This window comes from Mustela lutreola, chromosome 9, assembly GCF_030435805.1.
Source record: "Mustela lutreola isolate mMusLut2 chromosome 9, mMusLut2.pri, whole genome shotgun sequence".
Lineage (NCBI taxonomy): Eukaryota > Metazoa > Chordata > Mammalia > Carnivora > Mustelidae > Mustela > Mustela lutreola.
The window spans coordinates 85,862,218-85,885,085 of record NC_081298.1 but is presented as its reverse complement, the minus strand read 5'-3'; the positions used below and the strand labels follow the sequence as shown (position 1 = coordinate 85,885,085).

At 39.9% G+C, this 22,868-nt stretch overlaps 1 protein-coding gene across 1 annotated transcript in view; it reads right to left on the bottom strand.

The window, feature by feature from the left end:
- The window catches only part of EHBP1 (EH domain binding protein 1), a 376,969-nt gene extending 362,872 nt beyond the window's left edge, over positions 1–14,097 (bottom strand). The window contains exon 1 of the mRNA XM_059187792.1: positions 13,890–14,097. The gene's annotated coding sequence lies outside the window, so the exon portion shown is untranslated. The remainder of the gene's footprint in view (positions 1–13,889) is intronic.
- Between the last annotated feature and the right edge of the window lie 8,771 nt (positions 14,098–22,868).

Here is a 22,868-nt window from a genome sequence, read left to right as displayed (position 1 = left end):
TTCCACATTGGGCTTCCCTGCTCAGGGGAGAGCCTGCTTCTCCCTCTCCCTCTGCCTGCCGCTACCCCTGCTTGTGCTTGCTCTCCCTCTGTGTCAAATAAATAAATAAAATCTTAAAAAAAAAAAAGATTTAAAAGAAAATGAAACACTAATTCAAAAAGATAAATGCAAAAAAAAAAAAAAAGATACATACATTCCTATGTTTATTGCAACATTATTTACAATAGCCAAGATACGGAAGCAACCTAAGAATCTACTGATAGATGAATGGATAAAGAAGATATAGATATGATTATAGATAAATATTGCACAGCCATAAAAAAAAGAATGGGATATGCCATTTGTATAGCAGGGATGGCATGACAACATGGATGGACCTAGAGAGTATAATGCAAAATGAAATAAGTCAGACTGAAACCGTAAGATTTCACTCAAGTGGAATTTAAGAAACAAAGTAAAAAAGAGACAAACAAGAAAACAGACTCTTAGATACAGAGAACAAACTCATGTTATATGTTAATTATACAATTCAATAAAAAAAGAAAAAATTAAGTTTACAGTCAAATTATATTATCAAAAGTCAAAAATCGTGTTTTTAAAAAATATGTGCCCTCCAACATTCCCAGGTGGGCTTTTTAAACTACTCCAAAGGAGGGACCCAGAGGCTCCATTCCTTAAGTACTATGTTGCAGGTAAGCAGACTATTTTCACAATTTTCTAGATTACTGAAAGTTGTCACAGTACATCTAGTCCTGGATGTGTCTCCCTAAAATTTCAATTATTTATAGACAGTATCAGTGTGATTAAAAAGCAGACTAGCACAATTTCTTTGTAGACTTTTAAAACAACATGTATCTAAATTCTGCCATATGAAGAAATACTACTAGAAAATCCTGATAACTGCTTTTCACTTCCTAAAGTTATAAAATCTACTGCTATTTTACTAATAGCTGTAATTATTTTCTGTGTATACTTTTATCATTCATGCATGAAGGACTACAACACACTTTGAATGCAAGGACAGATAAATGTACAATAAAGTAGTTTCATTAGGAAAATTTTAGTCAGGATTTGCTATTAATGTAATCATGATATAGCCAGAAGATTTGGCCTTTTGCTCGTGAAAACACATACTTGTGATTTTTTTTTTAAAAATATTTTTATCTTGTTTTCTTTTTTTAAATGGGCTCTATGCCCAATGTGGGACTTGAACTCAGGATCCCAAGATCAAGAGTTGCATGCTATACTGATTGAGCACAATATTTCTCATTTTTTAAAAATTATTAGCAGAAATTTTGCTTCAAGGAGATAAATCAAAATAGATTCTGAACCAGCCTACTTTTTTTCTCTGTCATACTTGGTATTTTCTGTGTTGAGGTTATACTTACAGATATTTATTTCCACAGCTCACTGATAAGGCACTGAAACTCCTGTCTTTTTTATTATTATTAGACAATCTCTATGCTCAGCATGGGGGTGGAACTCATGACCTCAGATCAAGAGCTGCGTGATCTACTGACTGAGCCAGCCAGGTGCTCTGAGACTTCTGTCTTTCAATGAGATTCACTTGAGTTTTACTGCAGTTAAGGGTCCTTTTCAATAAAAATGACTACAGACCTTGATAGTTTAAAAAAAAATCTTTTTTTAAAGATTTTATTTATTTTAGAGAGTGGGGAGGAGCAGAGGGAAAGGTAGAGAAACTCTCAAGCAGACTCCCCACCTAGCACAGAGCCCTGAGCCTCCATCTCAAGACCCTGAGATCACGACCTGAACCGAAATCAAGAGTCAGACACTTAACCAACTGGGCCACTCAGGCACCCAAAGTTTGTTTAAGTTTTTAAATATTTGTGTTGGGGTACCTGGATGGTCCAGTTCGTTAAATGTCTGCCTTCGGTTCAAATTATGATCTCGGGATCCTGGAATGGAGCCCTGCCTATGGCTCCATGCTCAGTGGGCAGTGTGCTTCTTCCTCTCCCTCTGCCCCTCCTCCCTGCTCAGGTTTTGTGCACATGCCTGTGCTCTCTCTTTCTCAAATAAATAAATCTTAAAAAATATTTGTGCTGAATTAGTAACTATTAAAAAATGACAGGCTTCAAATGTTTCATACATGTAATCCTGGGCCTCTTCTGGATGAATGGATGAGTGTGGATGGATGAAATGGGAAACATACTTCCTTAATTAGGATTGCACGAAAACAGCCGTCTCAATACTTAAACAAGTGCCCTCAGTGAATCAAGGCCAGAACAGTCATTCCGAAACTTGAATGCTCTCCTGAATCACTCCTCTACAAAAAAGGAAAATTAATGCACAATTTCCAGGTAGTTGAGAAGATGAAGAAAAAGATTCTACATTGATTTGTCTATTGCAGAAGTGGTTGTTTATACTTTATGAAGAAGGCTGGGTGGGAGAAAAGGCAAAGTGATGAAGAAAATAATGTGTCTGACATATGAAAACCACTCAGTAAATGCTGATTTCCTTCTTTTCTGTCCCTTCTGAAGGGAGCATATAGCATATAACTGTTGATTAAATTAACAAAGTGTAAGAGAAGAGATGGTATTGATCACTCATGCTATCTAAAATATCCAATTTATACATCTAATAATTTGCTTTCTTTAATAATTATCTCTCAAGCCAAAGATCAGAGCCTGAAAGAGTTCATTAATTTTTTTTTAAATCTGCTGCTAGACCATGATTCTCTGCTTTAATGAAGATCAAGTTCCAATGAAAAGAAAAGAAAGCTGAAGAGTCTTTTCCAAAGTCTAGTTTTTTTAAATGAAAATTCCTCTCCTCTTTCAAAAGTAGACACATCCGGTATTTTGTATACTTACTCTGGTAAAGAAGTCATCTACTTACTGTTCATTCATTTGAAAATTTCAGCAAGAACTACTTTGGGGCTGGATCACTCTTGCTATCTTTCTTTGAACTTTCTCAACCCCAGGCTTTACAAGGACACACTCACTCTTGCCTCTTCATCTTTCCATGGCCGTCCTGTGCAGATTCCATGCAGATAACATCCAGGGGTACCTTTTTTTTTTTTTTTTTAAGTAAACTATGAACCCAAAATGAGAAATCAAGAGTCACATGCTCTATCAGCTGAGCCAGCCAGGAATCTCTAGGAGTATCTTAAAGTAATATTTCTAGGGACACCTGGGTGGCTCAGTCAGTTAAGCCACTGTCTTTGGCTCAGGTCATGATTCCAGGGTCCTGGGATCAAGTCCCACATTGGGCTCCTTGCTTGGCAGGGAGCCTGCTTCTCTCTCCGACTCTGCTGCCACTCTGCCTGCTTCTGTGCTCTCTTTCTTTCTCTCTCTCTCTAACAAATAAATAAAATCATTTTTTAAAAAAGTAATATTTCTATTCTTTGTGTTGGAATGCTTACAAATGGTCTCACAGAGAACACAGCCTGCCTCTTGTATTTAGCTTGGCATATAAATCCATTAAAAAAAAATTGGGAAAGCTTAATGAGAAGTTAATATGCCATGTCATAAATGTATTTTTATTGAATCTAAAGAAACCTAGAAACCTACGTAGATAATAAGTGGTTACTTGTATTCCTAAAGAGTTTACACTTCTATACAGAGGGGCAACCCTTACACTTACACTTTTTTCTCTTACACAGCTCATCCATAGGTTGTCTGAGACTCTCAGGACTTCCACAGAAGACTGGGGTTCCCAATGCCCCTTTGCATTAGTAGAAGACTGCACGTAGGTCAACAGGAAGACGGGTCCAAGGCAAAACAGTTTCTAAACTTTATAATTTCTAATCTTTGACACAATGAGGATTTACGCCCCTCCCTCCAAAGACAAGAGGATTATCTTAGAGTTTGAAGAAGGAAGGCAGTATTTAAACAAAAGATTTACTCACATTTTGAAAAGAAAAAAGGGAGGGATCACAGAGTGTTTACAAGTTGAAAGGATCTTAGAGAATATTTCATTCAATTCCCCTAAGAATAAGGAAAAAGAGACTAAGAAAGTATTTGTGTCTGCTTCAGGTCAAAATAGCTAGAAGGCAAGAGGTCACATGGAGTAATACAAAGAACATAGACTTTGTGGCTGACAGTGTGGATTTGAATCCAGCTCTTCTTGTAACTATTTGAATGGTTTTCTTATATATAATGTGGGAATAATAGGACCTGTCTTCTAAAGTTGTTGTGAAAAGTAAATGATATAACTTACATAAACTGCCTAGAACAGTTGCCGGCAACTCAGTAAATGTTGGCAATTGCTCTTGGTGCAGGAACCCAAACCAGGGTCTTTCAATTCCAACTGTTGTACACTTCTCTGCACTATCAATACAGCTGGCTAGAAGAATTCAAACATTTGCTTAAAATACAAGATTCCAATGAAATAAATTGTGCAAAACATCAAACAATGTTTTAAAAACATTCACTAATCATTAATACAAGCCATACCCTGTCCTTTTCAGGTGAAATTAAATGTCCCACTTTTCTCAGTGATTTTAGCTGTTTTCAGATACACACAGCTCAGTACAAAGAAATGACACAAGGGACTTTTTATCTGCAATGCAGAGAGCAATATGGAGATAATTTACATCCGAACTTGCCGTTAGCTCCATATGGCATGTATTCATCATTTACTGGGTTCAGTGCCCTATCTTTAGAGCTTCAGTGATCAGCGTAGAAATTGCCTACTTATTTATGCTTGGCTGGACTGGAAATATAGAGAGAGGAAGAGGTGAAGGGAAATGCCACTCCCAGCAAGAACCGGTCCCGAAGTTAGGAGTCTAGGATTAACATTGACTTGTCCAGGAATAGCAGTCTCTGTTTTAAAGAGTAAGCAAAATGCAGATGGCATGAGGTGTATTATTTATGGGTTGCAATCATGCATGTTATTCCTGTCTGTCCCACAGAGGACTTGACTGTGGTTAAATGTCGCGCTGTCTTCCTTTTGTTCAGCACAAAATCTCGCTCACACTGGACAAGTGAGCATTGGCAGCAACATGTGTTCAATTGGTTCAGATCAGAAACAGGAAAAATTACTCTCAAAAGCCAAATTAGGAATTAACCCACCCTATTCCCATGCCCCCCTTCAGAGAGGGGGAGTGAAAAGAGAAGTACTGTATTCTCTTGTCCCTACTGAGAGTAAAGAAACAAAGAGTTTTCCTCTCCCATCCCTTGGAAAGTCAAAGAATCAGTCCCTTTATACAAAAGGAATTTTGATTTTCCTCCAATTTTTGCTTCAAAAGAGATAAATCTTTCAAGCTGGAAGAATCTAGTCTTTTATCCTTCAGTCACCATGATTATCCCCGTGATGGGAAAGAGGGAATTCTGAAGAGTACACCCCCCCCACACACACCTATCATAGTTTTAAGCATATATTTAGTTCTAGAATTCAAACATTGTAGCAAAGTGTGCAGCCATTTATAACTCCTGGAATATTAAGAAGGATTATGGACTGTTATGGGTTGAATTGTGCACGTTCCAAAATCCATATGTTGAAGTCCTAACCCCAGTACCTCTCAGAATGTGCCCTTATTTGGAATTAAAGTCGTTGACGAGAATGTTCAGAAGAGCTCCTTAGCATGGGCCCTAATCCAATATGACTGGTATTCTTTTTAAAAGAAGAAGTTTGGATACAGACAACCACATGGGGAGGACATCATGGAAGATGAAGGCACAGATTGGGGTGATGCATCTACAAGGCAAGATGTACCAAAGATTGCCAGCAAACCACCTGAAGCCAGGGGAGGTGCATGGAAGTTTCTTCCTCAAGGTCAAGGAACCGACACTGTCTACACCAATCTTCGAATTCTAACCTGAAGAATTGTGAGATGATTCGTTTCCATTGTTGAAGCCACTCAGTCTGTGGTACTCTGTTAGGACAACCCTAGCAAACTAATAATATGGAATTCCCTTCCTTCCTTGCGGTCTAACTTTTTTCCTTTTCTCTCTCTTCCTCTCTTTATCTGTCTCTATTTTTCTCTTTTTCTCTACCTCCCTTCCTTCCTTTCTTCCTTCCTTCCCTCCCTGTTGAACTTCATGGAAAAGGAGGCTGGAAGATAGGAACATGATTTTCCTTGTAAGCCACTGATGGACTTCATGCTCTCTGTATCATTAAGAATACAAATATGTATTAAAAGGTATATCCACACCTGACTGTAACTAAAAGTTTGGTAATAGTGGGCAAAAGGAGCTGCTCCAAGGGATACATATGCCAATGTCTTTTCCCTGTGCTCAAGGTCAAAATAATGGCTCCTAAAACCCAATGGCTCATTTTAAGCCCTCATAGAACTAGAGTATTTCCCTTGTTTCTCTCATAGCAGCTTTCCCTTCCTTGACCAGAGAACACATGTTTCAACTTGCTAAAAAAGCTTTACTGTGTCCAGACTTACTCATCCACCTCCAAAATGAAGCAGAAGCAATAAGATACTACCTTTCTTTCCCAAAGAGTGATTACCCCCCCTCCCCAACTCTCACATAGAGGAGTCTAGCCCAGGTTTTAACTTATTGTCTCCTCTCTTTTCTACCCATTGCCACATGAAAGATTACTTTCCAGGACCATTGCTTGGTTCTGTGCTGTTCCCAGTGCTTCTCAATGACACAGCATCAAGACCACTAACACTTGCATTTGAACATTTATGCATACCCACATACCCTCACAGAGTTGTTCTTTGTTTCCTAAAATGCCATTATTGATATGTTCCAATGTGTGTGCACTTGTGCCTGATAAGACTACTCTGGGAACACGGGATCTTCTTGTGCCAAATGTGCCTGACACTCTTAGACTAAAGGCCATTGGAACCCCACAGCTCGTTGGTGTTCTTAGAGCTGCTATATCCTCATCGATGGTGGGACTGAAGTTTCTATTCATAAAATGGCAAAGTCTAGATCTCCAGCTGCCTGGGACTATAGCCTTTAGAAGTTTCTCAGCCGTTTGTGATCTTACCACATTGCTTGAAGCTATTCTAGGCAAATGGACATCAGTGGTTTGGGCTGCCCAGCTTTCATTCCTCCTCCTTCCCTGGTCCTCTCATTTTCTGTCCTTGTGGTTTAGGTGCTGACCTTATTCACGCAATCGTAGGCTGCTGCCATTAGTAAAGAAGGTGCACATGACCAAAGCCAAACCAATGAAACTCAGTTTAGGGCCTGGTGCTGAAAATGCTGGGAAAGAAAGAGGTGCTCTCTGTATTTGTCTTGGAGCTGGGAAGAACTTAAGTCTGAAGTTTCTAGGGGCCATCAAGTGAAAGGAATCTACTGAGAATGAAGCTGAGAGAGAAAGAGAGAGAGAGAGAGGGATCAAGGGGATGTGGGGTGTAAATGTTGTGTGGACATCATCTGCATCCTTGAGTCCAGCCATGATTGAGATTTTCATTTATGTAAGTCAATAAATTTCGTTTGCTAAAGCCATTTTGAGGCGGGTTTTCTGGCATTTGCAGCTGAAGGTGTTCCAATATATCCATTGTTTCTTCTGGCTTTCTGTCTTCTTCTTCTATCTGCATAGTGTACAACAGTTATTCTTGTTCTTATGCATGACATCTACATGTTTAGCTTCCTCATAACTGTTGGGATGAACTTCACTTAAGGACTAATAAGGTATTCAGTAAATTTGCAATCGTTAATCTTATTCTTCCAGTTGTAGAATTTCTAGTTATTGATGATGAACTCATTCCCTCAAATCCAGCAATGCATTGTCCTAGAGGCAGGCAGGAGAGTTGCCCAGAAGGTCAGAATACATCATAACTCATTATAAGGCTATGACCTAGTTAAGAGCTTGAAATGTGCTGGTACCACCTGTCTGTCAGATTTCTAAACATCAGGATGATCTTGATTTATTTCTAGACCTTGTCAATCAGTTCATCACATGCTATCTGCAAAACAGAGTCCAATGACATCTTCATTCCAGGCTGAGTATAGGATTTTCTTGGTGCAAGCTTGGATGTGGCTTTGGTTCCATAGTTGCTATAAAAACAACTATTCACAGCTGTTTACAATGAACAATCAAAAAACCCAAATAAAGTAGAAAATAAGACTATTAATTCAAATGCGCTGGAAAATCTGCTTTTTAGCAATTTCAATGCCCGGGAGAAAAGGAGAATGACAACAATCACGACCTAGACAGTATCTACCCCACTAACAATGAAGGACACATAGGCCCCTTATTTAGCATTTTCTGTGACACATCCTATTTAAGAATCAAAATATCCTAGAATTTGAGAGGTCACACTGTCACGGAGTTCAGCTTACTCAGAATGTAAGCACTCCCTCCACTTCCTTCTTAAATGGCAATCCAGACTCCTTCTGAATGTCAGATTATCTCCAAGATTGGGTGTCTCTGCCCATTGAAGGAGAACTCTTATTTATGGAAAGTATTCTCTTGTCCTGAACCATAGCTTCTCTCCTTGTAACTTTGGAATGCCAGAATTTTGTTTAAGAGAACTCAGAGATCATTCAAATCAACATCTTCATTTTGTGTTCAGTAATCTGTCTTATGGAACAGAGTATCTAATCATCTCCTCTGCAACAGCCCTTCCAATATTTGGCAGCATTCGTGTTCTTCCCATAACATTTTTTTCTCGGGGATAAATATACCCAGGTGCTTCACCTCTTCCTTATTCTGGCCAAAGTTCACTGAGGTGCTACCCTAACTTCCTGTCCTCTAATTCCCTCTTGTGACATGATACAGTCTTCCCAGCATCCCACTACTATTCATTCAGAGGCTAGGTATTTCCTTCCAGGTGCAAACTAATAAGGGGGGAAAAACCACTTTTCAGTATCTTATGTTTTTCTAGCTATTTTATGTATTTATGTAGAAGTACTATTTTATGTAGCACTTAAACACAAAAAATTTGGTTATGAATGGCCTGTCAATGTTCCTGGCAAAGCCAGATTTTCTACAAATGAATTTGTCAGACTTCAGATCAAGATTGTCAACAGCACACGATTGTGCTATGAAAAAGCACCGTAGCAGTTACTTAAACCAGGGCCCAATTTTAGTCATTCTAGCTTACATGTGTTCAGGCTTTTAAATATTGTATATTATTTTATATTCACTACTGCCCTGGCAAGAAAGCTGGTCAATGTGTTATTCTCCCTACTTTGAAGGTGAAGCCCAATGACTCCCCCACCCCTACAAGGTTAGGTTATAACTGGCCCCATGATTCTTGACTTCTAGACTACTGTTTTGTTTTCAGTATGGCCATTGTCCTTTGTCATCAAATAGCCTCACATTCCCCCTGTCCAGCACCACTGTGCAAGCAGCTTTCTGGAATGTACAGGTTTAGAATGCTTTATCTGTCAGCTGCTACCCAACAGTCCACACCTGGAAGAACCCAGATCTTCTGACTACTGGAGTCTAGTGATCTCTCATTAAACTCCCCTCCTTCCTGGTTTACGCACTACCAGATCTGAAACCAGCAAACACATTGATGGTATTGGAAGCAATGATAATTTTTAAGTGCTCATTTTCTACCCCCTCCCCTAAATCTGCTGATGGGAATTCAGTTTGCCAAATGTCGCAAGAAAAGCAAGATAAATTTTAAGTCATAAGCTAACAGGGAGCAGTGAGGAGGCAAAATAAAACTCCTTATCTGTAGGACTCTCCATATAGAACCTGAGGCTTGCTCCACCCCCTTTCCTTTCTCCTTTGCCCCGAGTGTAATTCATTTATCTTCAGGTTCAGTAACTTGAGGAACAAAGGGATATGGAGCAAGGTGAAGGATGTTGAAGGTTGAAGCCAAGGGTCACTAAAAATGAGAAGGGAGGAACTCCGAATCCCTATGGGCAGCACAATGTGTCAGGCACTCTTTATAGTATTAAGTCTCCAGCTAGGAACAGAACTTTCCTGTCCCACCTGATGATCTTTCATTAACCTAATGAAAGGGTTCATAAAGAAGATGACACAAGGCTGGAAGATTTTTACACTTAAGATTCCTCTTTGGTTAATAAAAGAAAAAAAAAAACATAGAAGGACTAATCCCTCAACATTTGGGGACAAAAATTTCCTCAAGTTCTTTTACTTGAATTTGGAGGAAAACAATGGAAGACAGTAATTTGTGGTGGGAGGGGGATTACTATGCTCGGTGTGCTTTGAACAAATGCGCAGATGAAGCATGCCTTGTCCCCTTGCATCTTGTATCTGCCAAAACTAAAATATAGCCCAGGACTCAGTTTAGCTGTGGTTTTAGCTCCAGACCTCTAGACATTTCACACAACACACTTCGCTGGTGATGTTTGAGATTCAACCTTGAAATCAAGTTGTTATATAATTCAACAATCCAAAATGTTTTTGTCAATACAACTTTTATACTTTGTATTAAAGGTCTGTTTTAAGTCTTTCATTACTGTTGAGAAATTTCTAATACATATATATATACACAAACACATATATACACACACAGACAATATATATGTGGTACATATGTATGTATGTGTGTATGTAGAGATATATACATTCACTTTCAATAATGAAAAGGCATGAAGTTTTCTAAGACCTCCAGGTGCTCATTACTTACTAGGATCTTCAGACAAGAGTCTGAATTATTAAGAGAGCTGATTGGGGTCAGATGGGGTAAAGAAATACCTGGAACAGAAAACATAAATAATCCAAAGAAAAAATATGAATGCTAGAGTAAGTAAACTAATTATAACAACGGCTGAAATTTATTAGATACAGGAATGTATCTAATCTAATGTATCTAATACAGTGATGTAAATTTTGCAGCAGATAAGAAAAAGTCCCTAGACTGAACTGCAGGTTAATATCACTGCAGGTTAATATGGTTTTCTGGGAGAGGTTATGGTATTGTCAAACTTTTCATACATACGTGGGTTTTAAAAACAGCAGAAGCCAACAAGAGGCTTCTGGGTCCCTGAACTGACTAATAGGTATGACATTGATGTTGGAGTTAAGTCATTTTTTCATTATTTGGAGATTGATTAAACTGGTGTGAATTGTGGGAGGTCAAATAAAAAAGAGACACAATTTGCTTTAGATTATGCTGATAAAACGCAAAGGATAGGCTTTAGGGTCAGATGAAGGGTCTTGGAGTCCTGGCTGTGCTTGTCAGGCTGAGTTGCTTTGAGGAAGTCAGGTAGCCTCTCTAAGGCATGATTCTCTCTGTATTAAAAGAAATCTAATAATAGTGGCTATATTGCAACTCAAATAAGCTAACATATATGGATGCATGTTATGAACTCTACAGTGCTAGTTACTGTTTTAATTATTTGTTAGTGTTAGCCCCAGGTTACGAATCAAAAGGGGGAAACAGCAACACACCTTATTCAATTTTGAGGAGAAAAAAGTGGGAGAAAATATTGCTTTTACAGTATTTTCCCCTTCTTCATCTGGGTCTTTGAAAAGATGTGTTTATTTACTTTTATAGCTTTACCCTCCAAAGCTTCTGTATTTGATGCCTTTTGGCCCTTTTGCACAAGTTGAGAACTGAGAAAATCAATGATTATTGTAGTCCTGCCCACTCACAGCTTAAAGGGAGCAAGTTATGGATCTTGACCATAGTCCTTGCAAATTTAAATCCCACCGACTACAGGTGGGGAACCATGTTTTGGTTTTTTGTTTTCTTTTGGTTTTGGTTTTTGTTTTCAGGGTGTCTATTATTATTTTTTTAATGCATTATGGCTTCTCCCTGCTTTTCCAGCAATACAATGGCTTGGACTCTTGTGGGTTGGTAAAAAAAAAAAAAAAAAAAAAAAAAGTAATAATGGGTCTTGTATAATCCAACAACCTCTCAGGGGAATTTCGCAACCGCACAGTCCTGTAAGATCATGACTAATGTGCCAGAGACATGGGATAACCTTCAGTTTTATTCATACCAAATAAATAGCCACTCAGTTACCAGGGTAAATCAAATAAAGGTAACCATTGGCACTACCACTGGAATTCTGAAATGAGAATTCTGAAAGGAATATGGCAACTCAGTCACCAAGATGTGTTTGTGAAATCGGGCAATGTCAGCTTATCTCTTTCAATAGTTACTAGGTAAGAAACCAAGATGAATAACATGCAGGAGCCAAACTAAACACTATTTTACATCCTTTCCTTTAATGATATCTTACTATTCACTAAGGTTTACTTGAAGACAATTATCACTTTATGAAATGGGATACATACAATGATTAACAGTGGTGTAAAGCTTATAATAAAGTATTCATGAAATTATATGGCAGGACAGATTTAGAACTGCTTTTTGAAGAGGTTGGCGCTATTTTGGCCTGCATCATTTAAGGAATTTTTAGTTCTTAATAATAACCAGATGATTTCCTTTTGTCTGAATTCAAACTCAAAGATTCTCAGGATAAGAAGACATTTCTCCATGGGTTCTTCCTTTTAAATGGCTTTTGTTGGGTGCCTGGGTGGCTCAGTTGGTTGAGTGACTGCCTTTGGCTCAGGTCATGATCCCGGAGTCCCAGGACAGAGTCCCCACCACACACCCACCTGCTCGACAGGAAGTCTGCTTCTCCCTCTGACCCTCCCCCTTCTCATGCTCATTCTCTCAAATAAATTTAAAAAAAAAAATCTTTAAATGGCTTTTGTTTTGCAGTATTGGAAGGCTTTTCTTGGTGGCATTTCAAAAAACTGAAGAAAGATCTTATTTTGTATCTAGGCTCTTCACTTCTCATGTTTTGACTTTGCCAAAATGTAAGCACATTATTGGACTCCTCTCTAAGTTTCAAGCCTAACTTGAATGCCTGTTCAATATCCTTAGGTTACTCAGCCATCTTCCCTGGTTGGGAACAAAAGTGACCACCTTCAGTGGTCCTGTGGTTTTCCAGTGACCTGGAAAAAGAGTATTCCAGAACTTCCTGGACTATCTCAAAGACCATAATTTGTACATAGGGGCACTTTTAAATTGTTTACTAAAAGTCATTCTGTAGAGGCAAATTACAGAAAGATTTCTCTTCATTGGCACTGGAGGTTCACAGTCAGTAATGAACAGCTGCATTTCAGCCTCCACCTGTCCTGGCAGGCCACGTTTGCACAGTGCCCAAACCAGACAACCCTACAGGGCATCCTGGGGACACATTCACTTTTAACTGTTCTTTCCACATCCATGCTGAGGCCAAGACATCAAAAGACACTGGAGGCATAATTTCTTCAATCTCTCCAATTTCTGCCTCCCAGGCTCCCTTCCAATGTTCACTTTCTTCTGGTCTCTGTAGTTCTTCCCATCCCACTATAAAGAACCCAAGTTCTCCCTGGCCACCCAGTGATTCTCAAGACCGTTTGACAGAGTCCCACCTACATGAGGCAAAAGGCTCCAAGATGCACACACTCCAGTCTTTCCTACTTTTCGAAGAATTCTCTGATATCAACAAACTGTTCCTGGGCAGACACATTTTATTCAGATTGTATGAATATCTGCATTAGCAATATCTGTATGGATGACTTTTGTGTGTACCACAATCCATATTTGTGTTAATGTTTTGTTATAGGTCATAAATCGTGTTGATCTACATAGATATCACTATCCTACCATAGGGTTAATCGAACAGTACACCTCAGACACAATAGATGATGATGAAGGTAAAGAAGGGTAATTTATAATTAAAAAGCAGGAATAGTAACCACAGGAAAGAACAAGCAACTCAATAGAGTACTGATACTAATAACAAAACAATCTTCCCAAACTGAGGATACTTCAACAGACTGCCCATGCATGTTTATAGTGGGAGTTTGCAAATATTGCCAAGTGTTGCCTGGCAGGAAGGTGAATATTTAGTTAAGCCCTCAGTAAACTTTACTTATGTGCTAAATTTTTATTTATGAATACCAAATACTACCAACTCTTGACAGTTCAGCAGTTATTAGTAAATAGACTTTAGACACACACACACACACACACACACACACACACACACAGAAAATGTAGGGTATCAAGGGCCATTTGCTAGTAAGATCCAAAGAAGACTTACATTTGGGGATCAGTTTGTGGAACATGCTTGTGGCCTACCAGCTGCTAGAGTCCATACCTTGAAAATCATTGCTTAGGTGGTTGGCTTGGCTTTTTGACTCAGCTTCTCAAGATGCTGGATCGCTTTTCTTGTTTCATACTCCACAGCCACAAGGACATTCTGACCTTGGGCCTTAGCCAGCCCCCTGAACCCTAAACCCCCAGTTTCTCACTGGGAAGGAGAATCAGATGTTACCCACTAACTGGGTAGACTCCCAGTTACCACCTGGTAGCATCTGTGAGGACATAATGGGAGGCCTTGCGTGAAACATGGTAGAGGGAAGTCAGGAAATTTGGTCACAGGCCATCTCTGCCTTGGCAACTGTTTGGCAGCACGCAAGTTACCTCACTTCTCAGATTAGATGTCTCCTCTATGAAATGGAAATAAAACTATCAATCTCACAGATTTCTTATGCAGATCAAATGAGATAATGTAAGTGGTAAAGCATAGTATAATATAAATTTATTTATAAAAGTAATAGGTGTTATCATGGCAGAGAGGTAATGTTCAAACATCTGGATTGTTCTATTTTAAAAGTATAACTAATATTAAGATGCTATGATGTTTAAGAATGACAAACAATATAGACTGTCTGTCAACCATGAAGGACAAATGCAAGGCCCTCACAGACCCTAGAGACTATTGAGAGAGAGTGAATTCCTGATTCCACAATCCTGAAACATATTATAAAGAAAAGTACATGTCTCAATAGTCCTGAATCTCCCTCCAGCCCTTTGTTCCTCCCTTCTCCTGGTTTGGAGAGTAGGACATAATTCAGAGTAATTCCGAACGTTAGAAATGAACTTTGGGATTTTGGGGTTTTATTTCCCCTCTTACCACCCCCCCCCACCCTCCACCCCCCGCCAAGATTAGGAGCTCCTGCAAGGACAGAGGACCGGCTGAAGAATGCTAGGAATTCTTCCCTCCACCCAGTCAGGAATGTGTCCTGCTTGGGGCGCTAAGCAGGAATGTGAGGGCTGCCAGATAAGGCCCAGAGCTTGGCCATTATGCAGCTTGCTGTGGGGGAAGAAGCCCTCCTCCAGAACCAGCCTCAGCATCCCCGGAGGCTGCTCTCTGGCTGACAGTAGAGACAAGAGCTGGTGTTGCAGAACTAACCTCTGCAGACAAGGAGTAAAGACAGCCCAGCGGACATGTTTCACAAAGACACCTTGGTGTTCTTAGTTTGAGGGAAGTACTGTCTTTGGAATCAACACAGGCATGGGCTTGACCACAGGCTCTGCTGCTTACCAGTTAGCTGTGAGACCTGCATTAGATACTCCATGAGCTTGGGTTTCCTCATCTATAAAACACAAATAATAGTACCTACCCTCTTACAGTCAAGGGGAGGATTGAATAAAATAATATATATAAAACACTTGCTACAGCACCCATCCATATATTTGGACTATAAAGTCTATTTTTATATAACTAGCTTTATTTCTATTTATTTATTTATTTGATAGAGAGAGAGAGAGAAAGGGGGGTGGGCATGGGAAGCACAGGGAGAAGGGCAAGCAGACTCTGCACTCAGCACAGGGCAGGGCTCGACCTAGGGCTCAGTATGACTGGGACATCAGACCTGAGCTGAAATCAAGAGCCAGGCACTTAACTGACTGAGCCAACCAGGCACCCCTACGTGACTAGCTTCTAAGCAGTTTCAATATCCTGCCTTTATTCAGTGTTACAATACACAATGTATTTTCATATTTGTTACTTCTTTTTTTATTGGTTTCAGTAATTTTTTATATTACAAAACAATTTTATTTGCCAATTACATCTTAATAAAACTGGAAAAAAACAAACACATGTGCCTTCTGAAGAAGGTCCACAAACCACCTGTGGAGTAGCTTTCTCCCTCAGTATCAACCCTGAATTTGATCAGGTATCTAGAGCTAAATGTCTAGATACAATTTACAAGAGGCATATTTGAAACAATAACGTACAAATGCAATCAGTAAAATCCAGACAGTTTCTCCAACTGATATATTCCAAGCGGGATAAACAAGAGAAAAAAACCTAGAGTGTTACTTCCTTTTAATTGCATTAAGCAATAGTGTGAATTTGAGTACCTTAGGGATGATTTGTAAATATAGTCATATTTCATTTAATATTATTTTATTTTATCTTACTTATTTGAGAGAGAGCAAGTGTGTGCACACAAGCAGGGGGAAGGGCAGAGGGAGAGGGAGAAGCAGAGAACCCCATGCAGGGCTTGATCCCAGGATCCTAAGATCATGACCTGAGTGGAAGACAGATGCTTAACCTACTGAGCCACCCAGGTGTGCCGATATAGTCATCTATAGTCATCTTTTTAAAACAAGTAATAGAGTATCAGCTTTGATAGTTAACCCGTCTCCTCTTAGCTCTTGTCTACACTGCATCCCTAGCCCCATTTTTTTTTTTAGTCACAGCAGGCTGCCTCCCTCCCACCTTCCCAAGCATACTGACTCTATTTAACCCATGTAGCTGCTCTCACCCAACTTCCAGTGGGAGCTGGAGGCTCCAGGGCTTCAGGGATTCTGTCAGGAGGAGCCTTGAGGAGCCCCTGAGGTAGCCAGAATGCCTACTTGATTCCCTTATGCGTGGGTCTCAAAGTTTAACCTGTGTTGGAGAAGTCCTGCTGCCCATGCCCAGCCAGGTTCCCCTAGCTTGCTGCTTTGCTTCTACCAGCCTTTCTTCAGTCCTCTGTCCTGGGGACAGAGGGAAGGAGGGAAGACTGTCCCTTCTTAGTTCTTGCCTTGCTCAGGCCAGAATTCCTACAACAAGGTGGGTCTGCAACCTAACTCTGACCCTTGGTGTTCCTGAAGCTGGAGTGCTGCTCCACTTTCCTGAACCCCAAATCTTGATTCCTACAGTTAATGTGGATCTGCCGTGTCCTTCTATAAGACGCAAATGTGAATTTTTAGTCTCCTCCTGGGGCTTGCGGATGGCTGTTGACCTATTTCCTGAAGTCTCTATGAGGTTCCTGACAATTCTTTCTTCCCTCGGCTTGGTCCCCTGTAATATCAGCCATGATCTCTGGACACGGAGTCCCATGTCCCATGGGGAGCAAGCTTACCTCTCCACTGATGGCCTTATTGTTTCCATGCTGGTTCCTGTATAATGCCATCCACCTCTCACTCTAGGATCTCAAAGAAATTTCATCCTTTATTGGTAGTAAATATTTTTGGGGACAAAGAAAAATGCCAGACCAGTGCCTTTATTATCCCTTCGTAGGGGTATGGCCTGAGGCAAGCTGGACCACAGTTTTCTTTGGTGGCAGGAAGGCTTGTGAACAAGCATCAGGCAGTGGCCTCTGTGAGGGAGTCAGGATGGGGTTTGGAGGAACTGTCCTACATGAGAGTTTAAACTTGGGGGAAGTGTCTAAAGCAGAGTCTAAATGAGGTAGCAAGCTCTCTTATGGTTATGGCCTTAGCCCATGCTAAGCCCAAACACTGTAACTGCCTTCAGCTTTGCCCAACGCTACCTTTTGCCCCACTCTATCTTTTGTTTTTTTATCTCTGGATACAATGCTTACCCTAGGGATATCTCATGTATCCAAAAACTATTATTTCACCCTCAGCTATGGTGTTGAAGCAGCCTTCCCTGTCACATGGGCTGGCACCATCACTCTCTGTTTTCCCAAACTAAAAACCTGAAGTTTATCATAAACTTTCATCTGTCCATCTGCCATGTGCATGTTTCACTACACTGGCTATACCATCTCTATGCTACCATGACCTTGACTGTGGTAAACATCACCAGTATTCACCAATATCCAATTCTTCTTTTCTTTCCGGGCATTTAAGAGATGATACTTCCCATCCTATTCTAGTTATGTGCAGCCATATGACTAGTAGGGGCCAATGAGACATAAGTAAAAATTCACATCTTATTTTAGGCTAAGGTAGTGAAAAGCTTTCTCAGCCCTCTTTACCTGAAACATCCCTCTTCTTTTGTTGTGATGAATGCAGAGCTTTTGTCTTGAGATGGCAGTGTCACCAAGTCCAAGAAGGCTGGCTAGCTGCATGACAGAGAAATAAAAAAACTTTCATGATAACCCTCCAAGATGGAGGAGGGTCATTTGTTACCATAGCATGATCTATCATATCCTGACCAATACAGTCACTGAGGCCAGCTGATTTGACTACACCTGTGTCTCTGCCTTCCAGTCCCTTTGCTCTAGCTCAAGACCTCACTGTCTCCCACAGGAACTTTAAAAATGTCTTCCTGTCTCCAGGTTGGCATCCCTCAGACTCATCCTCCAAAAAGATATCAGAATGGTCTTTGTAGAACTCAAATTCAGTCTTGTATTTGAGCTACACTGATAGGATGAGTAAAGGCTGGTAACATGACAAATCTCCTGTGTCTCTTCTCTTTATGCTTTATAACTAGCAATACTTAAATGTTTGTGATTTTCAGAATAATCCATGCTTTCTAATACTTCTTTGTTTCACTTATGCTGTTCCATTTATCGAAAATATTTTTTTTTTTTTAAAGTAGGCTATGTGTGGAGCCCAGTATGGGACTTGAACTCACAACTCTGAGATCAAGACCTGAGCCAAAACCAAGAGTTTGACACTTAACTGACTGAGCCACCCAGGCATCCCAATCCAAAATATCTTTATACAACCTTCATGCTTTTCTTTGCCTGGTTACTCCTTATTCCTCAAGACTAGGTTCTAATATCACTTTTCTGAGAAGGTTTCCTGCTGGATTTACTCTTTCTCCACCACACTCCCACAGGATCTTCTACATATCATTGGCTACATTATATTACATCTCTTTATGGGTCTCCCCGTGAGGGTAAAAGATTAACTGGGTAGGTACCTGTCACATGGTAGATCTTCATTTGTAGGACATGTGGAGGTAATGGGATTTGGTGGTGATCTAGACACTCAGGCCTCATCCTTGGACACAGAATTCCAGGATGATGGGTTGTGAAGTCAACTTGAGGGGTCAGCTTGAGAAATTAGTCACTCCAGTGGGTATCCAGGTCTGACCAGAGTAGAAGATGGAGATTACGCCATGCTTAACAAATGAATCAGGGATTATTAACCTAGACAAGATTGGCTCAAGAACTGAAATGACGTTGCATTGAATGGGGACCATGAAGAGATACCACTTTGAGAATCTTGGTAAGGTAGAAGCAGAGGAAAGAGTGGAATCTGATATAATTTAGCAAAATCACTGGCATTCTTACTAGATTGGGCTTAGGCAGCAACCACATCGTTCTTGAATGACTACAATAATAAATGCAGTAGGTTCTCATTATTTGTGTGCAAAGTCCCTGGGAACACTGATGAGCAAATATGAAACCATCGTTCCTAGAGAAAATGCAGGGTTAGGTACTTGTGAGCCTGTGGTCACATTTTCATCAACTGATTAATATATAACTTTGTTTTATGTATGTTTCTGTTTAAAGACACTTTATTTCCTTATTGAATACGTATTATGCATTTATGAACATTGAACTCATGGCCAACAACACTAAAACTTATATCTTAATAAAGTTTACCTAACACACACAGTTCTCTAAAAGATGCTTCTTGCATGTAGGAAACCTGGAAAGCACTCCAGCACTGCACTTGGGAGTCATTTTAAATAACAAAATCATCAATAAAAAAGCACAAAAATGTGGAAAATGTGGCACCAAATAGATTACAAAAAGAAATTTTTGTTTATAGAATGGAAACTGAAACAAATAGTGTTACTTTGTCCAACTTCAGCTGGGAATGTGTATATGAGGAGACTCAATTTTTTCACTGCTCTGCCCATGTCCACAAATGACTATGAAAGTGCTATGAGTACTGATTTGGGGGTTACACATAAATTTTAGGAAGTAGGTGACTTTACAGATACAGAACTCACAAGCAATGAGAATCCACTGTGGTTATGATCTATTAAACATCTACCACCTGTCATTGAACAAGGTGCTTTACATATATGCATATTTTCAAGTTTATCAGTTTTTCACTCTTCAAATGAGATGACTCAGAGTTAACAATGGCACACATGTTCTTAGATGTTCTCCCACCACTGGAAAAAATAAACCTTTATAATAAGATTAATGTCATACAATTTTTACACTTAGCTTACTGGTACATTAATGGGGCTAGACACTTGAAATAGGCTGGGCTTCAGCTTTTCTTGGACATTGCTAACTCAATAGTCTGAGTTCTTATAGAAAACTTGGAATGCTGTGCCCACTTGGCAGCAGGGTTATTGACTGATTATGTTTAGAGACCTACAAGCTTGTGTACTAAGGTCTGAAGAGACTCTTTCTTATAGGAAAACAGGACCAGCAGTTAAGAGCACACTCATCTTCCCAAACAACATTAGGCGAAGCCAAAAATAGTCAAGTAAACAAATTCAGAGACAAATATGTCTTTCAGGGCATTGACTGACTGAAGAGTAACCTGAGAAGTTAGCAAGCTTTGGAACATACGCCCTTTTGAAGCTTCATGCTTGCAAAATGATGGTCTTGGGCAATCTGGGCCTCTACAATCTTCCTATCTACTGCTTGCTTTCCATTTAGGTCAGTCTGGACTCTGTTCCAAACTACACTGTGCTCACTCTTCCTTCTCATCTTACTCTTATCACAATGCCATTCTATTCCCAACCAAATCACCCTTGCTTGGCAAAGCACCATTTAGTCCCACATCTTCCATTCACCTCTTTTGGACCTCCTCGCCCCTCTGGATCTGGGGGAGGATGTGGACCACCCAAAATCTAGCCCACTTGTCACCCCATCTGTAAAAGAGAAATACTAATAACTCTAATTTTGGAATGCAAGCAGGAGAGCATGTGAAGGCACATGGTACAGGGCCTTCAACTAAGTGGCTGCTCTACAACCTGGTGAGTCTGAATCTGAATTATGGTTTTGACCTTGATTCATGTAAATTAACCTTTTGTTAACTCTTCTGAGGCAACTTTTATGAAGAAGAGGATAATATCAGAAGAGACAAGGCAACAGCGAGAAAGAACACGCTTTGGGGGAGTGACTTCCAGATTGAGTTTAATGGACGAGTGAAGGAATTTTGGGAAATGATACCACATTGCTTAATATTTCCCTTTTGCCTAAAATCTCCCTAATAACACTTTTACCTGATATAATAATTTTTACAAAAGAAACACATTTTAAAGTGAAAAAGTAAGAACATATTAGAAGTTCTGAAAATGAATACATTCAGCTTCAGGAAAAACTCATCCCATCTGTATATGCACTTATCCTTTTGCTTAGTTATTGGTCCGATATTTATTAAGTGATATGCCCTGGGAATTTTTCTACATGATGGGGTTCAGTGGTAAACATGAAATGCAAGTTCTCTATATTTATGGAACTTATTTTGTTTGGTATCAGAAAACAGATCTGAGAAAACTCATGACCAACCGGTACCAATCCAGTCACTAGACCATGCACTGGCTTTTGAGAATGGTCACATGAGAGAGTCTAGTCACTGATATAAGTTCCAGTCCCTGCTTCTAAGCCCTGAAAGAGGGAAGAGGAAGGTGTCACAGTGTACAGAGTGGGAGTGTAGAAGCAGAAAGACAAAAGCAGCTCTCGGAGTCAGCATCTGCTGGGTCTGGAGCAGTGAGTGTACCAACCTCAGGACTGGACCTCGGGCTGGTTACTCTTTGTGAGTACAAGCCCCATAAACAGAAATCCTTCTAGAAGTTATATTTGACTGTGAAGGACAACGGCATATATTTAGTCCAAAGAGATCGGAAATATAGGCCACCAGCGATTTCAAACAGTTGTTAAAGTGTGGAGATAAATGCTGAGGAGAGAGAGAGGTCGGGGTGAGACCTGGCTTATATGAGGAGTTCCTTAGTCTGTTTCTCACCAGGATTCAAAAGGAAAGAGCTGGATGTTGTGAAATTTGAGCTTTCAAAAGTGCTATAGAAAACTTTTAACACTGTTAAACATTTGGAACCCTCGGCAGACAAAAATAAGACATTTGCTCTTATTCTGAAATCCCAAATTAAACAAAGGTCAGAGTAACAGTTGTGTTTCATTCTAGCATGCCTTAGTGAGAAATCAAAGGAGACTCCCCAGAGACTGATAAGCTCCCTGTAACATGCTGAATTGTTGCATCAGATAGAGAAAACATGATTTACACAGTTGACACTTGAACAACAATGGGTTTGAACTACACAGGTCCACCTGTACGTGGGTTTTTCATAGTACAGTACTGTAAATGTATTTTCTTTTCCTTATGATTTTAGTAACATTTTCTTTTCTCTAGGTACTTTTTATAAGAATGAAGTATATAAAATATATAATATATATAATATACAAAATATGTATTAATCCTTTATGTTATTAGTAGGGCTTCTGGTTGACAGTAGGCTATTAGTAGTTACGTTTTTGGAGAGTCAGAAGTTATACCTGAATTTTTGACTGCATGGAGGGTTGTCTCCCCAGCCCTGGTATTGCCCAAGGATCAACTAACTGTACATACTGTGCTTTCTTTCTAAGAGTCACAATTAAAGGAAGTTAGCACTTAATACAAACCATCAGAACTTGTTACAATACTTTCCATAATGTAATAGATTGAGAGTCTCACATAACAATCTCCACTGTCCTGGTCTAAAATTAAAAAAATGGAGCCCCAGAGTAACTCTTCAGAGCTCCAGTAAGTGTTTACTGAAAACAGGGTGCCTGGGTGGCTCAGTCAGATAAGTGTCTGCCTTCGGGTCCAGTCGTGGTCCTGGGATCCTGGGATCGAGCCCCACATTGGGCTCCCTGCTCCACAGAGAGCCTGCTTCTCCCTCTCCCTCTGCCTGCCACTCCCCCTGATTGTGCTCTTTCTCTGTCAAATAAATAAAATCTTTAAACATAATTTTTAAAAAAGTGTTTACTGAATACAATATGTAAAACCCCAACTACATTTTCCAGGGCATCACTTTTGAGAGCTCTTTGCCCCAGCAGCATTACACAGCAAGGAAGAAGGGAGC